The 25571-nt window shown below is 38.7% G+C and overlaps 1 protein-coding gene across 2 annotated transcripts in view; it reads right to left on the reverse strand.

Moving 5' to 3' along the window:
- GALNT2 (polypeptide N-acetylgalactosaminyltransferase 2) overlaps positions 1-25571 on the reverse strand; it is a 100159-nt gene that overhangs the window by 45987 nt on the left and 28601 nt on the right. The window lies entirely within an intron of this gene.

Raw genomic sequence — 25571 nt, forward strand, 5'->3', positions numbered from 1 at the left:
CTTTATTTGCACAACCCCACTAAAGGCAACACCTTTACTACATCATGTAAGAAGATGCAATGCTATGCCTATACTAAGAAATCAAGCGTGCCTAGAAACATTACCAGTCACTGAAGCCAGCAGTGCAGAATGGTTTGTATCTCTTGTAGGAATCTGCCTGAGCCTCCAGAACAGGGTGATGGTGTGCCAAGTGCATACTGTAAACTGTCTCTGCCATCCCGGCTCCTAAGCCGCACCTGAGAATTCTTTGGGTAGAAGAGCAAGTAGTTGGAACAGGCCAGATTTATGTTGGGGAACATGTCAACCACAAATGGTATCATTTCAGTAAGTCCCCAGGCATGTCTGAATTTTCCAATGTAAATTCAGCTTAAGTGTCTACATTAGGTAGGCACTAATAGCTAGAAATATTTTGGAAAAGAAGGCTTTCTGAAATACTGAAATGCAAAACTGAATACTGATGCTTTTTTGTAATTGTTAATCATTTTCAGAGAACAGCCATATAAACACTAAATCAGTTAAGAATGAAATGCTACAAATGCACGTTTTTCATAGAATTGTGCATTGAGTATATCAGAGAGAGAGAATTTGTCGAGGTTCTTATACTACATTCACCATATGGTCCATGCTTTGGGTTACTGGGCCTTGTGGACATCAATAGCTTTACTTAAATAAAGATTAAAGCAATAAAAATAAAGAAAAAACCCCCCACAAAAAAAACCTCACCACATTTCAAGAAAGTTATCAAGGCTTATGCTGGCAAGGGAAAGTATCTTTTACTGTGCACTGAGTGCCACCAGCATATTGAAACAGAAACTTTCTATGGTTCTGGGAAGTTGTATTTCACTAGTTATTTGGCTTTGTGCACCATGTTAAAAGATAGCAATGCTATGGAAACACTTAATAAGTGCAAGTATCAAATGTAGGTGGATGAAAAAATCTTCCCAGTAAGAATGTCAAATTTTGCAAAATTCCACCAAGCTCTTCACTGTCCCAAATTACTGTAACAAGTCTAAAAAAAAAAAAAACAAAAAAAAACCCCACTATGTAAGTTGAAAAATAAATACAAAACATCCATTAAGCAACCAAAAAAAATTGCAGGGATTTCTCCTGTAGTTAAACAAAAACTACCGAGTGCTTCCTCATCCTCCTTCCTGCCCCTCCCCTTTAAGCCTTTAGGGGAAACCCTCTGTCTTCCCATTAATCCTACCAGCTGAGGACCATGTGCCATTAAGCATGATTATTTATCAAGTTCTTCCACTTTGGTTTTGTTGTGGTGGTGGGGGTTTAATTAACACAAACTACCAAAGGCAAAGGTTAGATTTAGAGATCTAATAGCTAAATGTCATTTTAAATTCTTACAAATTCAAGGCTTCTAGGAAATTACTTGGGTACAGCCTTCAGAAATTCTGAGGGGAGCCAAGCTGCCAGAATGAAAGTGCCCACCACAGATTGCTGGATGTTCAGCTTGCCTCCTAGGACTCCCTATAAAACAGTGTAGTGATAGGAGAGTATGGGATATTAACCTCGAACCTTTGTGCCCTAGATGAGGGCTTTGTGGTATTTTTGTTCTCCCAAAGAAGTCTATTTTAATGATTTTTAAAACAGACTACTCTGCTAAAACTGGTGTTCTGTTGTAAGCACTAACTTTCACCCATTAAAGCATTTGGAAAGTACATGTGGGCATCCCATGCCTTTTAGGGGCAAACAATATGTTATATCCTTTAGAGACAACTCGAGTGCAAAATAGGAGAAGAAAGCAGACATGAAAACCATAGACATAAATACAACCAGTTTCTTTACAACTCTGACTGTAAATTGCTTCAGCATGTTAACTTGGTGCAATACACAAATGAACCATATGGTCAAATGACATTCCTATGTTGTCATCATCACAGGACAGAGTTGATTTTTCAGCTTGCTTGGAGTGAAATAAAATCCCAACTTCTGGTGCAATCTTGAAAAGCCACTTGCATTTGATGAGTAATCTTTCTGGTAGAAGATAACAATACTTGCACTGACAAAAGTCATTCATACAAGAAGCTAAGCTTAAGGCAAGACTGAAAGCAACTGAAACCATTTAAGAGGAGGCACAACTCTTTAATCATGAGAGCACAAGAGAGATTTAATAAACAAAAATTAAACAGAAAGGCTAATGCCTTTGCTATATTAAAATACTATTAGCGCTTAATACTTTAAAATACTATTTTCCTGACATACTAAAAAAAGCTGACAATATCAGGCTACAGCCTAAATATGTAAATGCTGTAAATACACCTGGACAAGTATTTTGAGCTTAGTAAAAACCAAAAAGGTAGCTGGCCAACTAGCATAGACACTAACCAAACATTAGATGCACGTGGATCGCCACAAGACTAATACATTTGTGGCTGTTATTCATGCAGTTATTTTCTCAGGCCAGGAGACATATAGCAACATCAAAATAAGTACACACCAGCTATAATGCACATGTTGCAGGGATTTGGCATACATTAATTTTACACATCATGTTACTGTTTCCCATAATTCCGGATTCAGTACCAGATGACATGCGAAGAAATAAAATTGCAACCTTTTGACTCTATTCAGTGGGAAATCTTACAACAGTATTGTAGTAATATTTTGGATGTACCAATTAAACCTAAATTAAATGTAACTTTAAAAATTCAATTATCTAAATACCTTTGCTACTCCCAAAGCTCAGAAGTTAAGGTGATGTATGTTTACTTGCCAATTTGTTAAAACATTCCTTGCAAACTATAACCACAATTCATTATGGTTAAATAGAATAAATTTTGGTGGGTTTGGGGGGGGGGGGGGGGGGGTTAGGCTGATTAATCACTGAAGTACAGCAACTTTTTCTTTCAGGATACTGTAAACTCTCTCTATACCTCAGAAAGCCTACATCAGTTTACAAAGCTTGCTATTAGCACTTTTCCTCCTCAACTCACTGGCTCCATTAAGACTACCCAGTAGATTGAATTTGAGATACAACAAAAATGCAGTATGAAACTCCAGTTTTGAGAATCAGACTCGAAAAAATTGTTTCATGAAATGATTAGTTACACATTTGCAGCTGGTCTGACTGGTGAGGGGAAAGGCAGGATGAGGTAGTACAAGTGCAAAGCAAGATTCAAACACATTTTTACAGCATTTCTACACATCTACAACAAGACACGATCATATTCAACAAGAAATTTAAGACTAGTACCATTTTAGTTTAGAAAGCTGTAATTATACACAGATGTACGTTAGTGGATAATTTCATTACCATTACTTAGATCTTCCAGATAGCTTACCCTTCTGGTTTTGATATATTTTTTGCACTGAATACTACATTCCTTACAAGCATTGCAGAGCAATTAGCATTTGGTCAATTGTTATTTCACTTGGCACAAGAAAAAAGATATTAAACTGATCCAAGTCCCTAGGTATGACTCCTATACAAAAAACACTTAAAACCACCACTGTTTTTCTTATTTCTGTCTTCCTTTTTTTCTTTTAATTAAAGTTTCAAGTATCACAGATTTGACATTTAACTGCTATGTATTGGAACTCATTATAGCAGCAACTTCTATCCTACACTGGCTTCCTATCAACAAGAGAACAATTTACCAACATGTAACATCACTAGATATATTAAGATATCACAGGCCTTGCAAGTGGCGAGTCAACACAGACTTCGGCAAAGCCCTTGTGGTTGAAAACATCTTAAGTGCAAGCTGAGTGTGCCTCCAATACCAGCCATCCCTCTCACAGACAGACCCAGATGCTGAGCAACACGCAACGTTCGGGCACAGGAGACGGATGGGAGCTATGACTGCACCACGTGCTACCTGGACAGCTGTTCACTGTCTCTTCCATGGAAATGGCAGCAAGCCAGAGGAAAACATCTCACAGACTAACACACAGCACTACCCAAGGGCTAAGGCCTTCCAGGTATCCTAGACACATGTCGAACCAACTGCTTTGCTCATCACCATGTACCAGCACAGCTTTTTAAAGAAGTTCATACAGAATACAAAGCGGGGAATTACACAGAGTAAAACAAAGTTCTACTTACCTTGGTAGCATACACTCAGATAGAATAATTGAGAAATGTGGCTTCATGGGACAGAATACATGCTAAGGCTTAATGTCTGTTTTGGTACTTGCTTTTAAGATGTTGGCCAAGGGCCAACTGCAGACAGATTTTCTTCTACTGATGATTTTCTAAGAGGAAACTGAATACTGGCAGCATCTTCAAAGAGCATGATTTGATCCAGCTGGCCTAATACAAGGCTTCACTGCATCATGAAGCACAGATCAGTCAAATCAGCTGATGATTTTGGAAGGGGTGTTCTCACTGCAGACACTCCTCTCAGCACTTCATATACTTCTGTTCTGATCATGTACTTGGGGCCAGATACAGATAAGTACTTTGATATTACATAGAGCAGCACTTGGCATTGCAACAGTTTAATGCCTGCTACAATTCAGATCCCTAAACCAAGCATGAAGGCTCCTTACAGAGCTTAGTTACCTAAGAAAAGGACTCAAAGCTGAGCAGAGTCAGACAGCTGCCTAAGCCACAGATGCAGCCAAAGCCCAATCTTCTTTGCTACTGCTGGCACTTAATATCTGCCTCCACCCCCCACCCCCAATTCAGTTTACAATCTTTTAATTAGACATCACCTTAGATGCTTATAGAATGGCTAAGGAGGCTCTGAAGTCCTAGATCCTTCTAACCCAAGAGGACCTTCAGCAGAGGACAGAGTCCAGTGTGTTGACTTGCTTTCTGACCCAATGCTCACTTGCTGCCTTCCAAGAGGTCTTCAGAAACATGACTCCAAATCTCTCTTGGTGTAGGAAAGCTGGACTCATTTACTGTGTGCCAGGCAAGCACTCTAGCCATTTAATGTAATTACATTACAGGGCACCCATGTCTTCCCTTGTCAGCAAAAATGTTTTGTACGAAACAGAGATAAAGGGTACTCTGAAAACACCTGGAACACTGATTCTTACAGGCAAGATGAACAGCAAATATCCTGTAAACAAATGCTGAATTCCTTTGGTTGCCAACTTGCTTAGCATTAGTAAAACAGACATTTCCAAGTACACCAATAAGCAAAATATAAGTAACCAGAAAAAGAATGAAAAAAAAAATATGGGGACAATCTTTTTAGCAAGGCCTGTTGCGACAGGACAAGGAGTAATGGATTTAAACTAAAGAAGAATAGATTTAGACTGGATAAGGAAGAAATTTTTTTTTTTTTTTTTTTTTTTTTTTTTTTTTACAATGACAGTGGTGAGGCACTGGAACAGGTTGCCCAGAGAGGTGGTAGATGCTCCATCCCCACAAACATTCAAGGTCAGGTTGGATGGGGCTCTGAGCAACCTGATCTAGTTGAAGATGTCCCTGGTCACTGCAGGGGGGTTGGGCTAGATGATCTCTAAAGGTCCCTTCCAACCCAAAGCATTCTATGATTCTACGATTTGATTACCACTGTTAGACGTAATGTCTGAAATTATTACAGCAAAGATGATTTAATTTTCATTCTTATTCCTTTACACAGTTTAAGTAAATTGCTGCCAAAGGTACATTCTTTTCATATGTTTGAATACTCAAAACAAAAATAGAAGCTTCCAGCAGGGGGGAATGAACACCCACACACACACACACTCATGCATACAAGAAGGCAATTTTAAATTCTCAAAAAAAGGGAAAAAAGCAAATCAAGATTATACTTTGATGGCTCCATATATAGGAAATATGTTTAGATATAAATCTCAGTGAATACACTCAAAGCATTTTGAAAATGCCAATTACTATAAGCTGTAGTCTCCAGAAAATTAAATGCCTTAGTGCCCTACCTTCTCTGTAAATTTTACCTTTACTTAGGGCAAAGTACATATTTTAGAGCTTACAGGCACTATTTGAAGTACAAAAACAACTATAAAACCTGACATTTTATAAACCCAGAATGGATTAGACAAAAATAATGCTTTATCTGAAGTTTCTGGTATACGTGTATACATATTCTCTGAGGAAGGTATGATCCAACTTTGCAGCAGCAGATTTATTTGTACAGCAAATGGGATCAATTGGAAGTTCTGGTTCAACTTCATTTAAGATTATCGGGCACAATAAACTTATTCAACTGATAAGAGCCAACGAGCAACACAAACCCCCATGTACAGCAAGTAGGGCTATTCACGCAGTAGGCTTTTAAGTATAGATAAGCTGTTAAACACAAAGATTTGCATTTCAGTATATTTTAGGGAACTAATTCAAATTTGAAGGTAACCTAAAAGTAACAGCATGACTCACCACACAAATGTCAATATTGGTTTAACATACACTGTGTTAATTGATTAGCCCGCAAATGCTATGCAGTTTTCGACTGTATTGCAATATTTTACAACAAACAATAAATTATTCTGTAAGCATCTGACATTATAGGATGTGATCCTAAAGGTATAAAAAACCCAACCCCACAACACTTACAGCTCCATGAGAATTCAGGTATCCAGCTCCAGGTGACCTCTAATAAATCATGTTCCCTTTTGCCTGGATATTTCATCCACTCTAGTAATAAGCGTCTAAACTAAATGGTCAACCTTATCACCTACCAAGAAAGCAGAAAACTAAATGCTACTTGCCTTCCAAAATTGGCAAGCTAGTATACCACCAGAAAGAGGAAACAAAAAACCCCCACAAAACAACCCACAAACCCGGAAAACTACAACATACCCTTTGTTTTCTTCAGCTGTATAGGAAGAAAAAAAAAAAAAGAAACCAAAAAAACCCCTAACATCTGCTGGAGCTGAAGTGGTCCTCAGACTCTTAGACTAAGAGGACAGTCAAGACAGTGCACTAACACACACCCCTGCACAGATAAAGCGTGGGTGGATAAGAACACACCTTCTTGCCAGAGGCTGCTTCTAACACCAGCTAACCCAGGTCTACCACACCTAAAGAAGCCCTACCAACCAAGCAAAAATCTCTGCAGAGGCTACCACAGGCAGAAGAAAGACCGGCACCTGCTGTGAAGTGCCCAAGGACCAGAAAGCAAAACAGAATCCTGCTCCAGCTCGTGGGAGAAACCGTGACCTCTCCAAGAAACAGCAGAACCAAGTGGAAAGTCTCACGCACCAGAAAGAACATGAATGCAACGGAAACACTGCAGAGGAGCCATTGAAGGGCCTTGCTGTTTTTTTCTAAGACTATTCAACCCTCATGATTCATGAAGCTGTGTAAATGCATGGGGCAGGGGAGAAGAGCAGGAGAAACATTTAAGGGTACTGGGACTGATGGAAGGGTAAACTCAAGTGCACCAGTAACTTTGAAAGCAAGGAATAAGCATCTCTAAGGATGGCAGCAGGGAGTCAGAAACAGTATCTAGTATTTCCTGCTTAAATTTATCATGTCTGGGGGGAAAAAAAAAAAAAATCTCACTTGTCTGCACTACCTGCCACAGACTATGGAAATAAAACATCACAAAACATTTACTTAAATTCAAGATAACATCTAAGTCTATTATCACTCATTTTTAATTCCCCAAAGGAAAGACTGATAGAGACAAAAATAAGGCATTTCTTTCAACAGTTAATTCATGGTTTTTTTAAAGTAATGTTGAAAACAGCCTTCTATTCTAAGTTCTATTCTAAGTCACTGTCAGTGCAGACACATAGTTCCACGATTTACAAAGTGCACACTCAGCAGCAATCATGTTTACATTGCTTTTTTAATTGCACTAGGTTGAGAAAAAATCCAAGAATAAATTAATCATAAATCATTATCAATCAAAAGGAGTTATCTGATCTGTTATACATACACTTGGAAAAAAAAAATTCAACAGCAAAAAAGAAGAGTCAGGAAGATGCCACAAAACTTTACCTAATTTGCAATTTGTTAAAAGCATCTTGCTATGTCCTATGTCCACCTCCAGGGAGCATTTTGTCATCACGTCTCATGTGGGTTAAAAAGTGTTTTAAGGCACATGCTCAGGTAGCAGCATTCATGTTAGTATACCTATCTCACACCTACTGCTTTTCCCACACTTTATAACGTTTGCAAAGACTATTTTAATTTTTTTTTTTTTACTGTTTTAATTGATCAGTTTCTAGAATGGGACAAGGTAGAAAATGTGATAACAAGTCCCAGAAATGTAGGGCATGCCTTGATACACAAATAGTATCCACCCGCTGTGCTTCTTTCAAAGTCCATAGCTCTAGTTTGAGAATTACTGTGCGTATTCATTTTCTCGCTTGAGGGCTTTCCAAGATGTGAAATCTGAACATTCAAGTGGCTTAATACAAGTACACAGACTCCAATTCAGATCCAAGAGATACAGCGGGCACGTTAGTCATTCAAAAAATTAACGAGATTAGACTAAATCCCTGTTTAACAATTCCAGTTGATTTTACTTACAGCAGATGAAAGACCCCACTGAACAACTAGTCCAGCAAGGGGAAGAAACCAGAAGGACAATATAACCTTAAACTGCTGCAATGCTTTGCAAAGCAAGCGTGTAGCTGGTGCCGCTTACCCTGGCAAGTCAGCTGCTCTAAAGGCTGCTGAAAGGGGCTGTTCACACTTCATCACATCTCCATCCTGAGCTGCTGGACTGTCCCCATTTCTCCCCTTATAGACACTGGTGTGGCAGATCAGGTGATCAGATGCATTCAACTGGCTTGACAGTGAGCTGGGTGGGCAGGGTGTGAACGTATGGATGCATTATTGCACTGGTTGGGCTTTTTTTAAACCACAAGATCAACCACTAAATTATCCGAGTTATTTGATGCAAGGCAAGCAGCAGCCAGGGTAGCAGGGAAAAAAGGGCTGAAAGGGGTGTTCCCATTACAAGTGAAGGATTACAAGTTTAGTTACAACATTAAACCACCCATCACTCAAAACCACTACATATTTTTCTGCTTGAAAGAGGCAATTACTCCAACAAATGCTCAAGCATGATTTAATGCCATCTCTTGTTAATTCTACAATATCAGAAGTGTCTGATGAATTAGCCTGCATTTCAAGGTCCTGTCCCTAATCCTCTTTGAATTCAACTCATCACTGCTTGCTCGTAGCTCTAAGACTGACTGTCTAAAGGAAAAAGAAAAAGCAGCTCTTCCACAGGAGAAGGGGGAAAAAAAGCACAGAAAACAAAGCCTGTGGTGCTTTGTTTTAATATTTACACACATGAGAAAGTCATATGTTTTCTGGAAGTCCAGGCAACTGGAGTGAAATAATTGAAAGAAAAACAAAGGATGGAATAAATAAGCAGAACTCAAAATGTATGCATCCAATACATTAAGGATACTGAAGTATTCCAATAACCCAGGTATTTCCAATTCTCCCTCTATATACTTCTGAAGGAAGCAGCAGGCAGTCCCTCAGCTGCAATACAAGAACCAGCTGGGGCACAAGGAAGAATGGAAGAAAAAGCCTCCCATGCCTTTACACACATCTTGAAGCAGAGAGCAGAAAGGGAAAGCAATTAGAACTAAACCGTTTTCAGCTTAATTTTGTTTTATAAATATTTAAACATGCCAATGCAACTGAGAACAAAAGGATATACATTTATCAGAAGCACAAGTATATATAAAGGCAAAACTGCTGTGGCAGTCGCATCCGCAGTTTGTTAGTAAAGGGAACAAGGTGACTATTATAACAAAACAACACAGAAAAAGGATCCAAGAGAGCTGTCTTGAATGAGGAAAAAGAAAAATAAAGAAAAAAAGAAAAATGAGATAGAGTTAACAGGTTGAGTGTTTTGCGGGATCAAATCTGCAGGGTTATGATGCCATGAAGCAACACAACATTACACCACACTTTCTCAGCCCAAACAGAAGGTTATCACAGGCATATAAGGAAACTGAAGATAGGTTGAGACAAGGGAATTAAAGTTGCTGTGTCTTGGATCTTTTCTGTAGTATGCAAAAGCATTGCTTTGTTCTCTAAGAAAACAATAGAAAAAAGTGACATTGACTTAAAATCTTAACCTTTTTAAAAAGGGGAAAAGGTTAATCTTCAGATTCAGAAACTATTTTCTTCTATCTCTTTCAAGGAGGACATATTTGAACACAAACAGATGGAGTAAGTCCCAGAAGTCTGAAAAATTACTTAGTAACTCCACTAATTAAATAACCTTGTGACAAACTTGGATTTGACAGATGACTTCTGCCTTCAATAACTCTCTGCATATTTGCCTTTCCATCCCAACATTAGGATTTATGGACAAGTCTCTGCAGCTCTGGGCACATGACACAGTACACACAGTATCACTATTTAGCATCATTGTTTAACTGCAGATTCTTATTTTTAAAAAAATAAAAATGAAAAATATTGTCTGCAGCAAGTATAAAGTTTTAGTACAGTCCAAAAATTCTGACAGTAAATAATACCTACTAATGGATTCAAACATTACAGGCTCCATAGTACAAAATTCACACAGCTAATTGCCAATAACATCTTTCAGTTTTGCTAGACCTAGACAGCATCGTTCATCTGAAATACTCCGGACTACTAAATCAAAGCTCAACCCCATAATGAAATGAATGCCTATCACAAACCAGACAAGAAGTGTGAAAGGCAGACCCCTGCATCAGAAGGAAGAAATACTAATCACTACAGAGATAAGGGACATCTATACTTCCTTCAGATTCTTTCTGCCAAATTTTAGTACTAAGATTTGTATCCGAAGTAGGCAACACAGATCTTTGTATCTCTGTTCAACATGGAACAAAACTATACAACATTATACTTCTGAAAGACACCATTCTGCAATAAGGCACCAACTGGGAAAAAAAAAAGCTTGCTTTTTTTGTCTAAGGTTAACACCCAAACTGATACTATTACAGGAAACAAATGTCAGAGCACTCTGTTAGCAAAATTTCAACCATGCACAGACCCACAGCTTCAAGGCAGGAAACCAAGCATTTCACCTTGCTGCTAGACATTCTGCTCCTAGCACACAGCTTTTCCTCCAAACTGCACTTCATTAGTTTGTACTTTCTCAGAAAGTACATTCCTTCAAGTTGGGATCCCACTTGTTCAGTCCTAAACAAGGGCAGATATTAAGGTGCAGAGGGGAGCAGCAGCTTTCTGCAGCTAGATTTTATACCAAGTATATAAATGGAGCCCTTTAGATACAATTTAGGTCCTGTGTGCAAAACCTTCAAGATTTCCACTGTGTATCAGATATATTGCCGACACCTGGGAGGACATAACCTTCAGATGTGAGACAAAGCTAACAATACACAAACCTGTTCATAGGAAAACAAGGTTTTCAGGACTGAGGGGAAGATGTTTGGAAAGGACTGGGCAGTTTACTGAAGCATCCCAGGAATTCTGCACAATTTGCAAGCAGCAAGCTGGAAGGATTTCACACTACACAGGCACACTGGAGCTAATTGCGTTCTAACAAGAAGTGGGAAACCTCCTCCTGGATGTTAAGGCCTAGCAAGAAGAGGAAGGGGGCTAAAGCCTGCTCAAGTTATGGCCTATTCATCTGCAGTCCCTCAGAGGAGAGGTCACCAACTGTGCACCCTTTGCAGAGATCTCACACAACCTCCACAAAGAGCCCTTAACATAGAAACTGACCTAAGAGGGGGAAAGCCAGAACTAAAGGCTGATCCAAGCATGATGGCTGAACCAGGTGCAGCACAGAAAGCTTTTGTGCTGCTCTCAAACCTACCAGGAAGAAAAAGTCTTGGAATTTAACAACTCAAAAGACTCCAACAGGAAAGATGACTCTAACTCAGATTCCACTTTAAGGCTGCCTAACTCATGAACTATTAGAAACTTCTCAAAGTTGAAATTTAAACCCTTATACATGAGTTTATGAGCTACCATTTTCCAGAATTCATTAGCTCAAACAAGGAGTTTTACTACCAACTTGGAAATGGAATATTAGTCTTAACATTGGAAAATGCCGAAAGATGAGGTAAAAGCCATCATCTGTTTGGAAGTCATGAATGGTATATAAAAGATAAGAGCAAAACACCACTCCTATCATCTACGGTTTCCACAATACATACTACTCCACTATTTTCAACAGTGAGCTCTCTGCCTCCTCTCGCTAGATACACCCATATACCAACATTTAAGTCAGAAGTCATTCCAAAGTAAGTGAGAAAATAAGAAAAGGATTTGAGGAGAAAGATTCCTTAAATTCATGTGTATGCCTGCATATATATATATAGGTATATGCACACACAACAATATATACGCACATGCATACAGAGAGAAGTACTCTTTCACAGTAGTGGCCAGAAGTGAACTCAAATCGCAAACTTACTTTGTGGTAGAAGAATGGGGTCAGGCACAGGGTAGGAGACCAAGTGCACTTTCAAAAGCACAACAGAAATCCTAATAAGTAATCTGAGCTTCCACTGGAAGACAGAAAAAAAAAATAATTGCTCTCTGACAAGTGAGAGAAGAGTTGAAATCTTGATCACAGCACAACAAAATTAAGAGATACATTACCCCAAAAAATAAATAAAAAAAAAAAAAAACTAAGCAGCAGCAAAAAGATTTCACAAAAACTAAGGAAAAAAATAGTAATATCAGCTGCCTTGAACCCTCACCACAGCAGCATTCTCAAATTTAACTGGTAGAATAAAAGAGTGTGTTCAGCTTCCTGAAAAATATATTGTCACATGGATTAGAAAAGTCCTTAAAGATGAGAAAGGACTACATGATACTCAGGAAAGACAATGTATGTCTATTGTCCTGGTTTCAGCTGGGATAGTTAATTTTCTTCCTAGTAGCTGGTATAGTGCTGTGTTTTGGATTTAGTATGAGAATAATGTTGATAACACACTGATGTTTTAGTTGTTGCTAGGTAGTACTTACACTAGCCAAGGACTTTTCAGCTTCCCATGTTCTGCCGGGTGCACAAGAAACTGGGAGGGGGCACAGCCAAGATAGTTGATCCAAACTGACCAAAGGGGTGTTCCATACCATATGACGTCATGCTCAGTATATAAGCTGCGGGGAGTTGGCCTGGGGGCAGCGATCGCCGCTCAGCAACTGGCTGGGCATCGGTCAGCAGGTGGTGAGCAATTGCATTGTGCATCACTTGCTTTGTATATTATTATTTTCCCCTCCTTTTCTGTCCTATTAAACTATCTCAAGCCACAAATTTTACTTTGGTTTTTTTCCCAATTCTCTCCCCCATCCCACTGGCAAGGGGGAGAGTGAGCGAACAGCTGTGTGGTGTTTAGCTGCCTGACAGGTTAAACCACAAACATCTATAAAATAGAAGGCAGCTCCAAATCACAAGTTAGCTCCAGTAAGAATATGGTTACCAGTTTGATCAGCAGGCTTCATATTGAGAAAGATCACTGCACTGCTGTGAAAACTTTAATTACTCTATGTGAACATACTAACTCATTCATATGTTGGTGGTCAATCAAGCAAGATAGAGTCAGGTAATGCAGTAAGTATCTAACACTGCAAATAATTTTTAATAAAATAGCACAATTCTCATGACCATAAAGAGTTAATGTTTCATTAATAGGATGTTACTTCTTATTTCCTCATCATTTTTCATTTCATTTTCTGTAACAGTCAAAACAGTAGCAGAACTGACAAAATTAAATAGCTGATGTCGTGGGAAAGGAATAAGGATTATTTTAGTATTGGTTATTCCACAAGATACTCAGGAAAAAATATATGATTTGAGACAGCAACATTTTCTTTCCTTGCATCAGTCTGAAAACATGGATTTTATTTATGCCCTCACGTACACTGTGGATGTGGTCCTCAGTTTTGCTCAGCAGTAATACCACTTCACACCTGAAATCTAACTCATCTACTCTTTTCCAATTGTTATCCAACTAGAACATCATCTCTACAGGATAGTAACATTCTTTCTGGCTAAAAAGGGGATCATGGTCTTTAAATCAGTCTCACACTCCATTATGAAGTGCCACTGTGTTGACTAAATTTATCAGAGACATGTCATCACACACACAAAAAATAAACTTTCAACACTGGACTGCACAATCAGGTTGCTATGGCTGTATTTTCCACTTTTACTGATTGTAGAGGCTGTTTAATCCCTCTTTTATACAGTCTCATTTTACGTAGAACTTTAAGCAGCCTCATCCTTTACAAGCACATAAAACAGCTGTCCAGCCCCAACAGTTCAGACAACAGGGGATGAAGGGAACAAGTAGTAACATGAGAGACTACATGTAGATATCAAGACAGTTGCATCATTGGTTTTTTAAACAACCTCCTTCACTGTTGTTCTTTCAAATCATCCATAATTCCTCATCACAAGAGGCATTAGAAGTGTCAAGTGCTTTCACTTGAAGGCTGAATGATAATATTTCTGAGAGCAACAGGTTATAGCTGTAGACATCCAGTATCTCAAGCCTGAAGGCTAGATCCTCTAAGGCATAACAAAAAAACCAGACCCAGACCAAAACAATTTTTCTGGATATTTCTTAAGTCCTAGAACAGTTTGTTTCACCTAAAAGATTTAGAGGAGAGAATAAGAAAAAAGTTGTTCATCAAACTTGGAGGGATTCAAACTGCATGAGTCAGAAGTTCTCAGATACTGTCTTATCTTCCTAATGACTTGTTTTGAATAGCATGGGTAAATAAAGCAGTATAGTCGACTGGCTTCAATTTTTAGACCAATCACACTATCCAGAAGTTAGAGACACCAGATTTAAAAAAAGAAAACAAAAAAAAACCCACCCCACACATTGCTCTAATTTCTTACCCCATTTTGTTTGCATTTTGGAAAGAAAGCACCAAAATATTGAGCCACAGCATACAAGTGAAACTGAGCTTCAGAGATGTAGTACTTAGCACAGCCATACTTCTCACTTACACAGACTAATAATTCAAAAGCTATTTCTAGACTAATGAGTAAATATGATCTGTCAAATTCCTTAAATTCTGACTCATGTAGCCAGATTAATAGTTGAGTTGCAGCGTAAATGCAGCTTTACCATCATTTTTAAGACTTTAGTAAGACTGGTATAGATAATAGAACTACACAAGCAGCAACATTTATAAACTAAGGCCATGAGAAATTCAGCTTTGTAATCTTTACCCACAAGGAGTTACAAATATTTCAATTCACAATATAGCTGTTCCTTCAGGGACATCATAATCTGACCTGTCCTCATCTGCTACATTGTCTAGTTTCAAAGAACTTGACAAAGATGAAATACTGAAGTTTATTTTGAATCAAACAACATATTCAAAAGCTGGAGGAGGAAGAAGAATAAGGAAGGAAAGAAATGGGAGAGTCCATTAAAAGAGTTTTCTGGGGTGGGAGGAAGGCTAAAAAAATCCTGACACATACAGATGCAAAAAAAACTCTTAGAGAAAACGAAGGAAAACTTCGGAACCACCAAGAAACAATTCAAAGCAAGTATTTCTTTGACATTTCATTCTCACTACTGGATACATAAGTTTCAGATAACAGTAACTTTAAAAGGTTTTTAATAATAAACATAGACTGCTTGAAAACTCATTTAGTTTTGGACTTGCAGGAAAACACAGATAAAGACAGAGACATAGATTAGGTCACCTGCTTTTAAAGCGTGTGCTGTTCTACTGATGGATATTATTCACATGTTGAGATTAAAGTTGAAAAAAACAAAGTGCTAAAGAAAATTCTGAAAGATAAAACCCCCGAAATTTACAAAAGCACTAAAAGCAACATTCCCAAATAATTTAAAAGGGGAAAGGAGGTGGAGATGGATGTTAACTTCTCTAGCTACTGAATGCTACTTTCCAAAAGCCAAGCATGTGCTACTTTTTGCCAGCCCTGAGCAACATTGCTTGGTGACTCCAAGCTTTCCCACCTTTCTTCTTTTCATTCATGCACTCACACTTCTTTCCTCTAAGAGGATGAACCAGTCCTTAAAACTGGAGTTGAATTCTTTGATGCTCAAACTGATCAGGTGCCACTGAATCAAGCTGCAACACAAACACGAGCAAGTTATAGCAGCGGTTTCTTGCATCGCTTTTGAGAGCCGCCAGCTCTACATCCTCAACCTAATATCAAAACCTGTTCTGATCTTGTATTTCACAAGGCTGTCCCTTTCCCTTTTTCCAAACGTTTTTGACTGCTGGCATTGTAAAAAGGAGTTGCTTACTGTCAGCATTAGCTGCACCTGAAAAACCTATGTATTATAATTTGGGGTGACCATACTCGGTTCTAAAACAGTGCTAAACACTGTTTACATATTTTCTGCTACTGCTTCGAAGCCATGCACCCAGCAACCACCGTTTTTACAGTTTCTTGTGCTTGTGACTCCTTCACCATCAGCACTTAAGGCAGAACACTCAAAAGCCTATCGTCAGCTCCATACCCAATGCTAACCATTTATTGCAATGGCACATATTTAGAAACAATGTTGAGATTATATAAAGGTAGTCCTAAACTTTCTTATACAGGGAGAAATGCAATTGGTCAAGAGTTTCCCTTCATAAGCACAATAATACAATAAGTTGGTTTGGAATACTTGTTGCACAAGATTATTATTGCATTTATTCCTCTATCAGCTGCTTTCATTACTACCAAAGGAATTTTCGATTTTGGCCGGAGTTACTGAAAACAACAACTGGCCCACTGCTGAAGATGAGACAGGTGAACTGTCAGACATAAGCGGGAACTTCAAATTTTAAAATCATATTTAAGTGGTGAAAACCAATAGAATATTGAATATTTGTTAAAATTCATAACCTACAATGGGAGCAATAGGTTTTCTGTTAAGGAACACCTTTACAGGTAATTTTTTTTTTTTATTTTTAAGTAAATTGTTTTTTAACCAGGCTATTAGTTTAAATGCTTTTCAGATACAGTAATGTCTTGTTAAATGCATGAATAAAAATGACAACATTGAGAATAATCTTGGTTCATTGCTTGGTTACAGTAAGCCTGAAGCAGTGCACACAGACAGGCTTATTGATTAGTTCTGGACACAGGATAATCTTGCATTTATGAAATCAACGTACTTGAGGCAAAGATAAACTTACGCAGAAACTCGTACACTACAGTTCACACCACTTTAATAGAAGGTATTGATTTTGTCTTAAGCATCAGTTTATTTCACTGACTACAAACCACTGCTGCTAACATCACTGAAGAGAAGCAAGGCAATTCCATTTTTAGATCTTCAAATATCCTTTCGCACTGTTTTGCGGAAGTGTTTTAATTAACAGTAAAATTGTATTTATGGAATAACGAGATACCCTTGACACCACTGCAAGTAAAAAGCAGAGTAGATTTTTTTAAGCCTAGAATACAAAGTCTTATGACAATTTTTCAAGACTTGTCTAGTGAATTTAGTATTCGGAAATAGTTCGCTGGGAACCACACTTTAAGCCTTGTGAATAGCAAGCAGCACCTTGTATTTCTTAGTGCCCCTTTACACAGGGATGAACCTATGCCTATATCTTCTCACATTAAACACTTTGAAGTTGTACATTTTTCCACTCGTGTTTAATTTAGATTTCTTAGCCCAGTTTTCCTACATGTTAATGGATTTTTACTACCATCTTGCACTCTGTTAGGTTTCTGGATGAAAAAAGTTTTGTTTTTTTTTAATCCACTTTTCTATATGGAGTGATTTAAAATAAAAGAGAGTTACTGCCCCCATAATAGTTTTTATTTTGTGAGCTTGTTCTTCCTTTCCCTCCTCCCCCTAAAAAAATACACAGTACCTCTCAAACAGGTAATTCTCAGCGATAATTTTGGGGAACACCTACTGCCACCACCGAAAACAACCACCTCATATTGAAGTTCTCTACCACAGCAAGGAGGGTGAGCATATGGGGTGAGCAGATGGGGCAAGGGCATCTATACAAAAGGTGATCTGGAGAACATAACGTATCAGCCCTCACATGTGATATCAAGAGGGCTCTCTTCTGAAGAAAAGATAATGCTTTGCGCTTTTCAACCAAGTTGGTCCTTTGTATCTGCTTGGATCTGTCCAGGTTAAATTCCAGGAAACTCTGTAGTGAGAGCAGAGAGAATGGAATTTGAGGAAAAATGCAGAACCTGCAGAACTGACAGACACAGAGTCATGAGATTTTTCAGAAGAAAGGGTCTCATCTGGAACTCTCTAGAAGGGGGAAAAGGGGGGGTGGGGAGGAAGAAGAATATAATATACTGCTTACTCATAAAACCCAAACACACACACACATTTAAGGACAAAAGAAAAAGCAAAAAAAGCTGCATACTCAGGTTTAATTATGGAAAAGAAAAGCAACTTGGCATTATTTCTACCAAAAACTCTTGGAAGGCAGCAGAGATCATAAGGAATAGTTCTCTAAAATGAAAAGAAACCTAAAGCTCTGCACCAGCAGGATCAAGAAAAAACAAACCTGCTCTGAAGTTCAAAATGAATCTTAATCATGAATATCTACAAACTATATAACAGTATGAATAATATATATTCCAGATGAAAGTAAATATTTGTCCTCTTAATGAAATCATTCCTTTGGAGATGAAATAAATACTGGTTGTTTTCATTTAACTTTGAGTTCTCACATTTTCATCCCCTTAAAAGGAGAACTGCATCCCTGAAAATGGATTTTCTTGGAGAAGATCAGCATGACCTGCAGGGCTCTGAACTTTCTAGAAACTATACTGAAATCTTGTAACCTTTTGAAGAAAATAATGTCTTTATAGCCAGTCAAACACAAAAAGCATGAATTTCTACAGCTAGGGTAAAAAAAATACAGTGCAGGAAGCAGGAAATGTGCCAAGTGTCAGGGAACCCAAATGAGAGCACTACTGGAAGAACAATACCACATTCCTCCTCCACGCTACTGATAAACTCGACATGTCTGGCTTTCAATGAAGGACTAGATTAAAATCAGTTTTCCCTTTTCTTGCACCAGACTTTTTGCAGTTTGCATTCTTAATCCACTTTCTATGTTGGTTCAGCAAACAGAAGGATGTGTTACACATACACATTGACAATATGTTTAGTTACAGCTGAAAAACAGTTCAAAACTCCCTTAAAGCTTATTTCTAATGAGCTTCAGATATCTAGTTCTGAATACATAGAAAAGCAAACCTGGTTTTGTCACATGCACAATGCCACCAAAAGAATACCCCATTCGAATAGCAATCAACTCAACTAGCAAGAGCTAAGGACGTACGTGAGATAAAGGCAAAGGAGCAGAGCTGGCAGACACAGAAGAGCGTGTCTGTCCAGGAGGTCTCCATCAGGGCTCTTCTAGTAGTGACTCAAAACTACTAGAGAATACTTTCAAGCAGAGTTTCTCATGCCTTCCATCTAGATATTTATTAATCTCTTACTGAGTGCCAACAGAGCACCACTTTTCAGGTTTCAGTTTCATTTTCCACTAAAGACAGGCTCAGGCATCTCCAAGCGACCATTACATTACACTTCGGAGTCCAAGCTGTGCAGCTACATTAGCTATGACCCAGGTAAAAGTTGTGAAGCTCAAGAGTGTGCAAGTACTGACATGTGAACCCAGACACTGAGCAAAAGTCTGTTCTGCTAGATCAATTACACTAGTCCTCTTCACATGGCAGAGCTAGCACACACAACCATACACCACAGGAAAAGTGTTTTAGCATATGTGGATAGTGTATTGGGAAGACACGGTCCAGACAAGGCAGCAGGCTTGAATGGTCAAAAGGAGAATCTGGTTGTGAGGACAGCCCTCTTGACTGCTCAGAGAGCTTAGAAGTAAGGGAGTTTGTGCCCTGTGAAGTTTTGCTCTCTTTCTCTCCAGCCATTGGAACAACTACTAAATCTCATCTATTAGGCTGACCCAGAAGATGGATGTGCAACACATTTTAAGAAGTACATAAGTAAATTCAATTTTCTGTAGCAAATTCATTTGCATTTTAGGGATTCCTACTGAACCTAAAGAAGGGATGTATTTTCTCAACAAAATGTTATCCTCTACACAAAAATTGCCCTGGATTTATTTTTTTTTTTTTTAAAAAAGCTTTCATGCACACAAGAACAATGGAAACTCAAGGGGTGGGCAAAACCAAACCACAGTACATATGTAACACTTATGAAAGGTACAAAGCCTCAAAATATTTAATTTTTCCTATTAATTTTCCAGGTGCCTACCACTTGCAAGTAAAGTTTCAAACAGGTCTTCCTTGTAAAAGCAATAAGTACTGAACATTTGTTACAAAACAAGAATCTGCTGGAAACAAACAAGGTTTCCATCATAAGATTCCTGCTTAAAAGTAAAAACAGGTTCCATCTCAGAAGCCTACCTTTCCAAACACTAACATAGACTATGAGAAATTGTTCTTAATTGTTCTACAGCACCTTACACAGCAACATTGACTAATATGACAAAAAAATATTTCTCCTTTTCCATTGGTCCCTCATGGTACTTTGATAAAGCCAAACACCACAGCATATGCATAAAAAGTCCCTGGCCAACAAAAAAATTATTAGATGAACAGCTTTTCTGTTGCACAACCAGCAAACTGTATGGAAACATGTTCCTTTCATAGGAAAAAGGGTTACAAGGGAGAGAACAGAAAATGAAATAACTGTTCTGGCAGACAATACTTCTCTTATCCTAGAAAAACATACCGTATGTCATCCGTCGTGAGAAAATTATTAATAATGAAATGAAAAGTCTAGAGTCCTCAGGCTGCCAAGTTTCACTGCAGCGCAAGAAAACCAAGTTTGGCTTCCTCTTAACTCCTACTCATGATCTTATCAAGTTCTTGTGCTAGTCTTCCAATGACTCACATCCAAACAAACAAATCTTAATCTTTTACATTATTTTTAATTAATTACTACTGATAAGATTTATACAGATGTAAACAAGAAGAAAAAAGTGCTTTATCAAAATAAGATAGGGAAAATGCAACAAACATGCTAACCCTAAAGTTTCTGTGTGAATGTTTACCTGTGGGTTGATAACATTCCTGTACCGAATAATACTCTGTTTAAATTAAAATTTATTAGAAGTACACTAGATACGCCTCTTGGTCTACCAATTAAGGCATTGCTTGCTAAGACAATTCTGTTTTACAGATGACTGAAGAATAACTTGACAAAACTGTCAGAGTTGTCTAATTTACTACATAAAATATTACCTAGTAACATTCCTTCCCATCTTGACAAGGTGACTGTAAAGAAAAGGATGTTCAAATTTTGTTTTTAAACCCTTGGAGGAATGCATACTGTAGACATTACTCCAACTATCTAAAAGATAAAGCTAACAGAATATTACAGTATTGTCAAGTGTAAAGCAACAACTAGCTTTTCCACGCAGTTAATGCATTCTAGCCCATCTACTTTCTGAGCACCGCATCAAGGATTTAACCATTTCTTTATAAAATGTTCCAAACACTGAAGTCTCTACACACACAATTTAATACCACATTTAATATTACAGTTTTCCCTGATTTTTCTTTTAAACCAAGAACAACAGATGTTCCTGACATTAATTTTTTTGCAAGATAATTTTAAGACTTCAGAATGAAGGCACAACAGCCATGTACTGCAACATGATTCCTATCTTTCCTAGGCATTAACTGAAGAGTGAGAGCTGAATTAAACTGTTGGGCCAATCTGCCAGCACAAACAAGAACTTGAGTAAATGGTAGTTTTCCTCTTAATTCACAAGGCTGTGTTTTGGGCAGAATTCACTTCAGTGCCTCCACAATGACCCAACAGAAGAACTATCCCCAGAGCTCATAGCTCACCACTTGGCCACAGGCCATCCCCTGCACCACGCAGAAGTTGGCAACACACGCCTGCTCAGAGCTGCCAGCTCAACTGCGTGCTCTGCCAGGAAGCCATTACGCTGTGGACTCATACAAGCCTATGGGAGAGAGCAACAGATAACCAATTATTCCCTAAAAATATCTTTAAATGCAACAAGCACTGTGGGCTACATTGCTCTTCTCCAGCCATATTTTCTACCATTAATTTACTGCAGTCAGGAGGAGCATCAGCTTTTGCTCCACTGCTACATTTAGCCAGCTCAAATCCATTATGTACAGTTTTGATGACAACTCTTTCAACGTGCAAGTGCCTGGACATGCCTGCCCCACTTACATTTGCTGTGCACTTAGAACCCCTCTTGTGAAGCTATTCATGACTAACACAACTTTAGCCTGATCTCTGATCAGGTCATCAGCCACATCAGCAATAAGTCACAGAATCATAGAAAAATGATTTTTTAGAAAATATACTTAGTTGCAATCAATGCAACTGAATAAACATGCCACAAAAACAGGCAACCCTTCACTTTCCTGGTGATGGCCTACATTTCATGGCCTACAGACTCACCTGTTGACATACAGAAGTTAAAAATATCTAACTAAATAGCATAAAAAGCAGAAGATAGACTAACAGCCAGTTTTGCAATCCATCTTGCACTGTACAGTGCGTGTTCTCGCACAGGGCTGTGGTCTTACCTCAAATAAGCAGTGAAGTATCACATCAAAAGATGAAATACTAGATTTTTCTTAAAGTGTATTGCTATAGAGTCTAAATGACATCTAAGGACATAATTGGGACCTAAGCTCTACTGAATACTTAAATACAAAGCTACTTTGCTAGCTTTCCAGTTAGATCCACAGGCAGCCTTATTCTCATTTTTAATGGGGAGGAAACAATCCCAGAATGAGTGTGTGATAACGAAGGCAAGCCCATTTGTCAAACATACAAAATTATTATTTTGGAAACCAATAGACATGTGCAATTTAATTTGATTTCACTGAGCAAGCGCTAGAAGCCAAACAATATGATACTAATTAGTTCACATTGACAACAAAAGGAAATTCCCAGTTACTCTACGGATTACTTTTCTGAAGCTAACCTTTCCTAATAAAGGCAAAACTTCTACACTTACACAGAAATACTTGATCGAAAGATTAAAATTCTGCAGAACTAAGTTTCTGCAAATTTAGAGGAAGGTAGTACAAAGATAAACTTTGCATTACAGTACTTTGTTTACTACTTTATTAGCTGTACACCACTTTTAGAAAACAAAAGTCACTGTTTCATGTGACTATTAGTTCCCTGCAATAATTAATGATTTGGGGAGGCAGGACGGGTTAGCTTCATTTTCAGATATCTTGATTATAAGAAACAGTGTAGCATTAGAAGACGGAGCACTATGCTACAAATATACATGCAATACCTGCAGCAGGTACACCCTGAAGCATCAGTGGCTATGCATGAGGTCATGCTGGAGCACCTCAAAGCATGTGGCCATGGATAATCCCACAACAGAGCAGGTACAGCCCTCGAGGGACTGCAGCCATGTGTAAGGCCACACTGGAGCAGCTCTATCTCTGAAGCTGCTATGGCTGTGGGTAAGGCCACACTGGAGCAGGTATATCTCTGAAGGTGTTGTGGCCCATGGAGAAGGCCAAGCTGGAACAGGTGCAACCTAAAAGTGACTGTGGCTGTGGACTAAGTCTATGCCACAGCAGGTATACCCCTGGAGAGACTGTGGCTCAGATAAGGCTCCACTTGGAGCAGGTACTCCCCTAAGGGACTGCAGTCTGTGGATAAGTCCAAGCTGGAGCAGGGGCAAGGGGAGGAGTTCATTGGAATATTAAACCCAATGGTCTGGTCCAAAGGGACCAGGGGTGGAGACTGTAATGGAAATACCTTTAAACTGTTGTAACCTGGGATTTGAGTTGCATGTTATGGGAATTACTATAGCAGGAACCACCCAAACCAATGGAGGACAAACCTTACGAGCAGCAGCGCAAGTGCAGCAGTGACCCGACCTGAGCTGGCTTTGGTGCCCAATAACTCCACACAACACACCACCTCTCCTGTCCTGAGTGACCACCGTAACAGATGGAGCCCAAAGTCATGGACTAAATGAACTCAGTGGACATTTTGTGGACATTTTACAAGGGTGGTCCATAGACTAAGCTAAGGGAACGATATCTGCATATTATATCAAAGGATGGGAATGGGAGTGGTGGTTAGTGAGGATGTTTTAGACAGTGCGGGACCTGAGCATGACTTAAATAGTATGGAATAAGGTGTAGAGAGTGTGCTGGTTTTGGCTGGGATAGCATTAATTTTCTTCATAGTAGCTAGTATGGAGCTATGTTTTGGATTTGTGCTGGAAACAGTGTTGGTAACACAGGGATGTTTTTGTTACTGCTGAGCAGTGCTTACACAGAGTCAAGGCCTTTTCTGCTCCTCACACCACCCCACCAGCGAGTAGGCTGGAGGTACACAAGAAGTTGGGAAGGGACACAGCCGGCACAGCTGACCCCAACTGACCAAAGGGATATCCCATGCCATATGACATCATGCTCAGCATATAAAGCTGGGGGAAGAAGAAGGAAGCGGGGGGACATTCGGAGTGATGGCATTTGTCTTCCCAAGTAACTGTTACATGTGATGGAGTCCTGCTTTCCTGGAGATGGCTGAACACCTGCCTGCCGATGGGAAGTAGTGAATGAATTCCTTGTTTTGCTTTACTTGCGTGCACAGCTTTTGCTTTACTTAAACTGTCTTTATCTCAACCCACGAGTTTTCTCACTTTTACTCTTCTGATTCTCTCCCCATCCCCCCAGGGGAGAGTGAGCAAGCAGCTGTGTGGTGCTTAGCTGCCAGCTGGGGTTAAACAACAACAATGTTGTTAGAAGTCTGTCATTAATTGGAAGGGATTTTGAGCACTTAAGATCCACCTAATTGCTGAAACAATACTGAAGATTAGTACTATAACATTTCTAGTAACTTTCAGTTCTGCAGAGTTGCTTTTGGGGAAAACCTGATCTCTCTGTAGTGCCTTCAGAGTAACTCAAAATCATCATGACTATGAGGAACAGAAGAAAAAAAAAATCAGACAACACCATCGATCCTTAGAAGGCATGGTCTCAGTATAAATACTTTGCAAATTAACTGTGGACATTTATAAGCATGCATATAAAAATTAGACATAAGTTTCCAGTCCAGAAGTGCTGAGCAGCAGTTTCATAAACTGTTTTAACTCCAGGAAGATGTTTAAAGCATCCAGCACCTACAAAGGTACAAAATACCTTAAATGAATAATTATCATGCTTCTACAAAGGAGCTCTTGAGAGCCACTGGAATATTACAATCCTTGCTATAGGTTTCAGTACAGATCAGAAATAAACGCCCGAGATATGCCTGCAGAAGAAAAGAAGTTGTAAGTGAAGAAAGTTGCAAGTGAAAGGGTATTTCCTTATCTACATGCATTTCAAGAAACATCTTTGCAAAAAGCTAACTAGAATTCCCAACCTAGCCCCCCTGAGTCTTCAAAAGTAACCACACTCCCTTCCTGTTTATGCTAAGGAAGGAAACTTTGTCTTAATTTATCAGTCATGCTCTGAAACAAAATGTTTTCATAACCAGGAATCCAAACCACTACAGATTTCACAGCTTCAAAAAGAAACAAACTTCAAAACTTCTTTAACACCATTCCCAACAACTTTCAATAAAAGAACAGCAAGTAGTAAGATACAGTAGGTTTTCCATGCGAAGTCTTGCTCAATAGAACATGTTGAAAGTCGACCCAAAAAAAAGGTTTGGAAAATGGCTCTCTGCCCTAAAATTTTCCTTAAGTTTTTAAAATGAGAGAACAAAGGGTA

The sequence above is a fragment of the Pelecanus crispus genome, chromosome 3 (assembly GCF_030463565.1).
Source record: "Pelecanus crispus isolate bPelCri1 chromosome 3, bPelCri1.pri, whole genome shotgun sequence".
In the NCBI taxonomy this organism is placed as follows: Eukaryota; Metazoa; Chordata; class Aves; order Pelecaniformes; family Pelecanidae; genus Pelecanus; species Pelecanus crispus.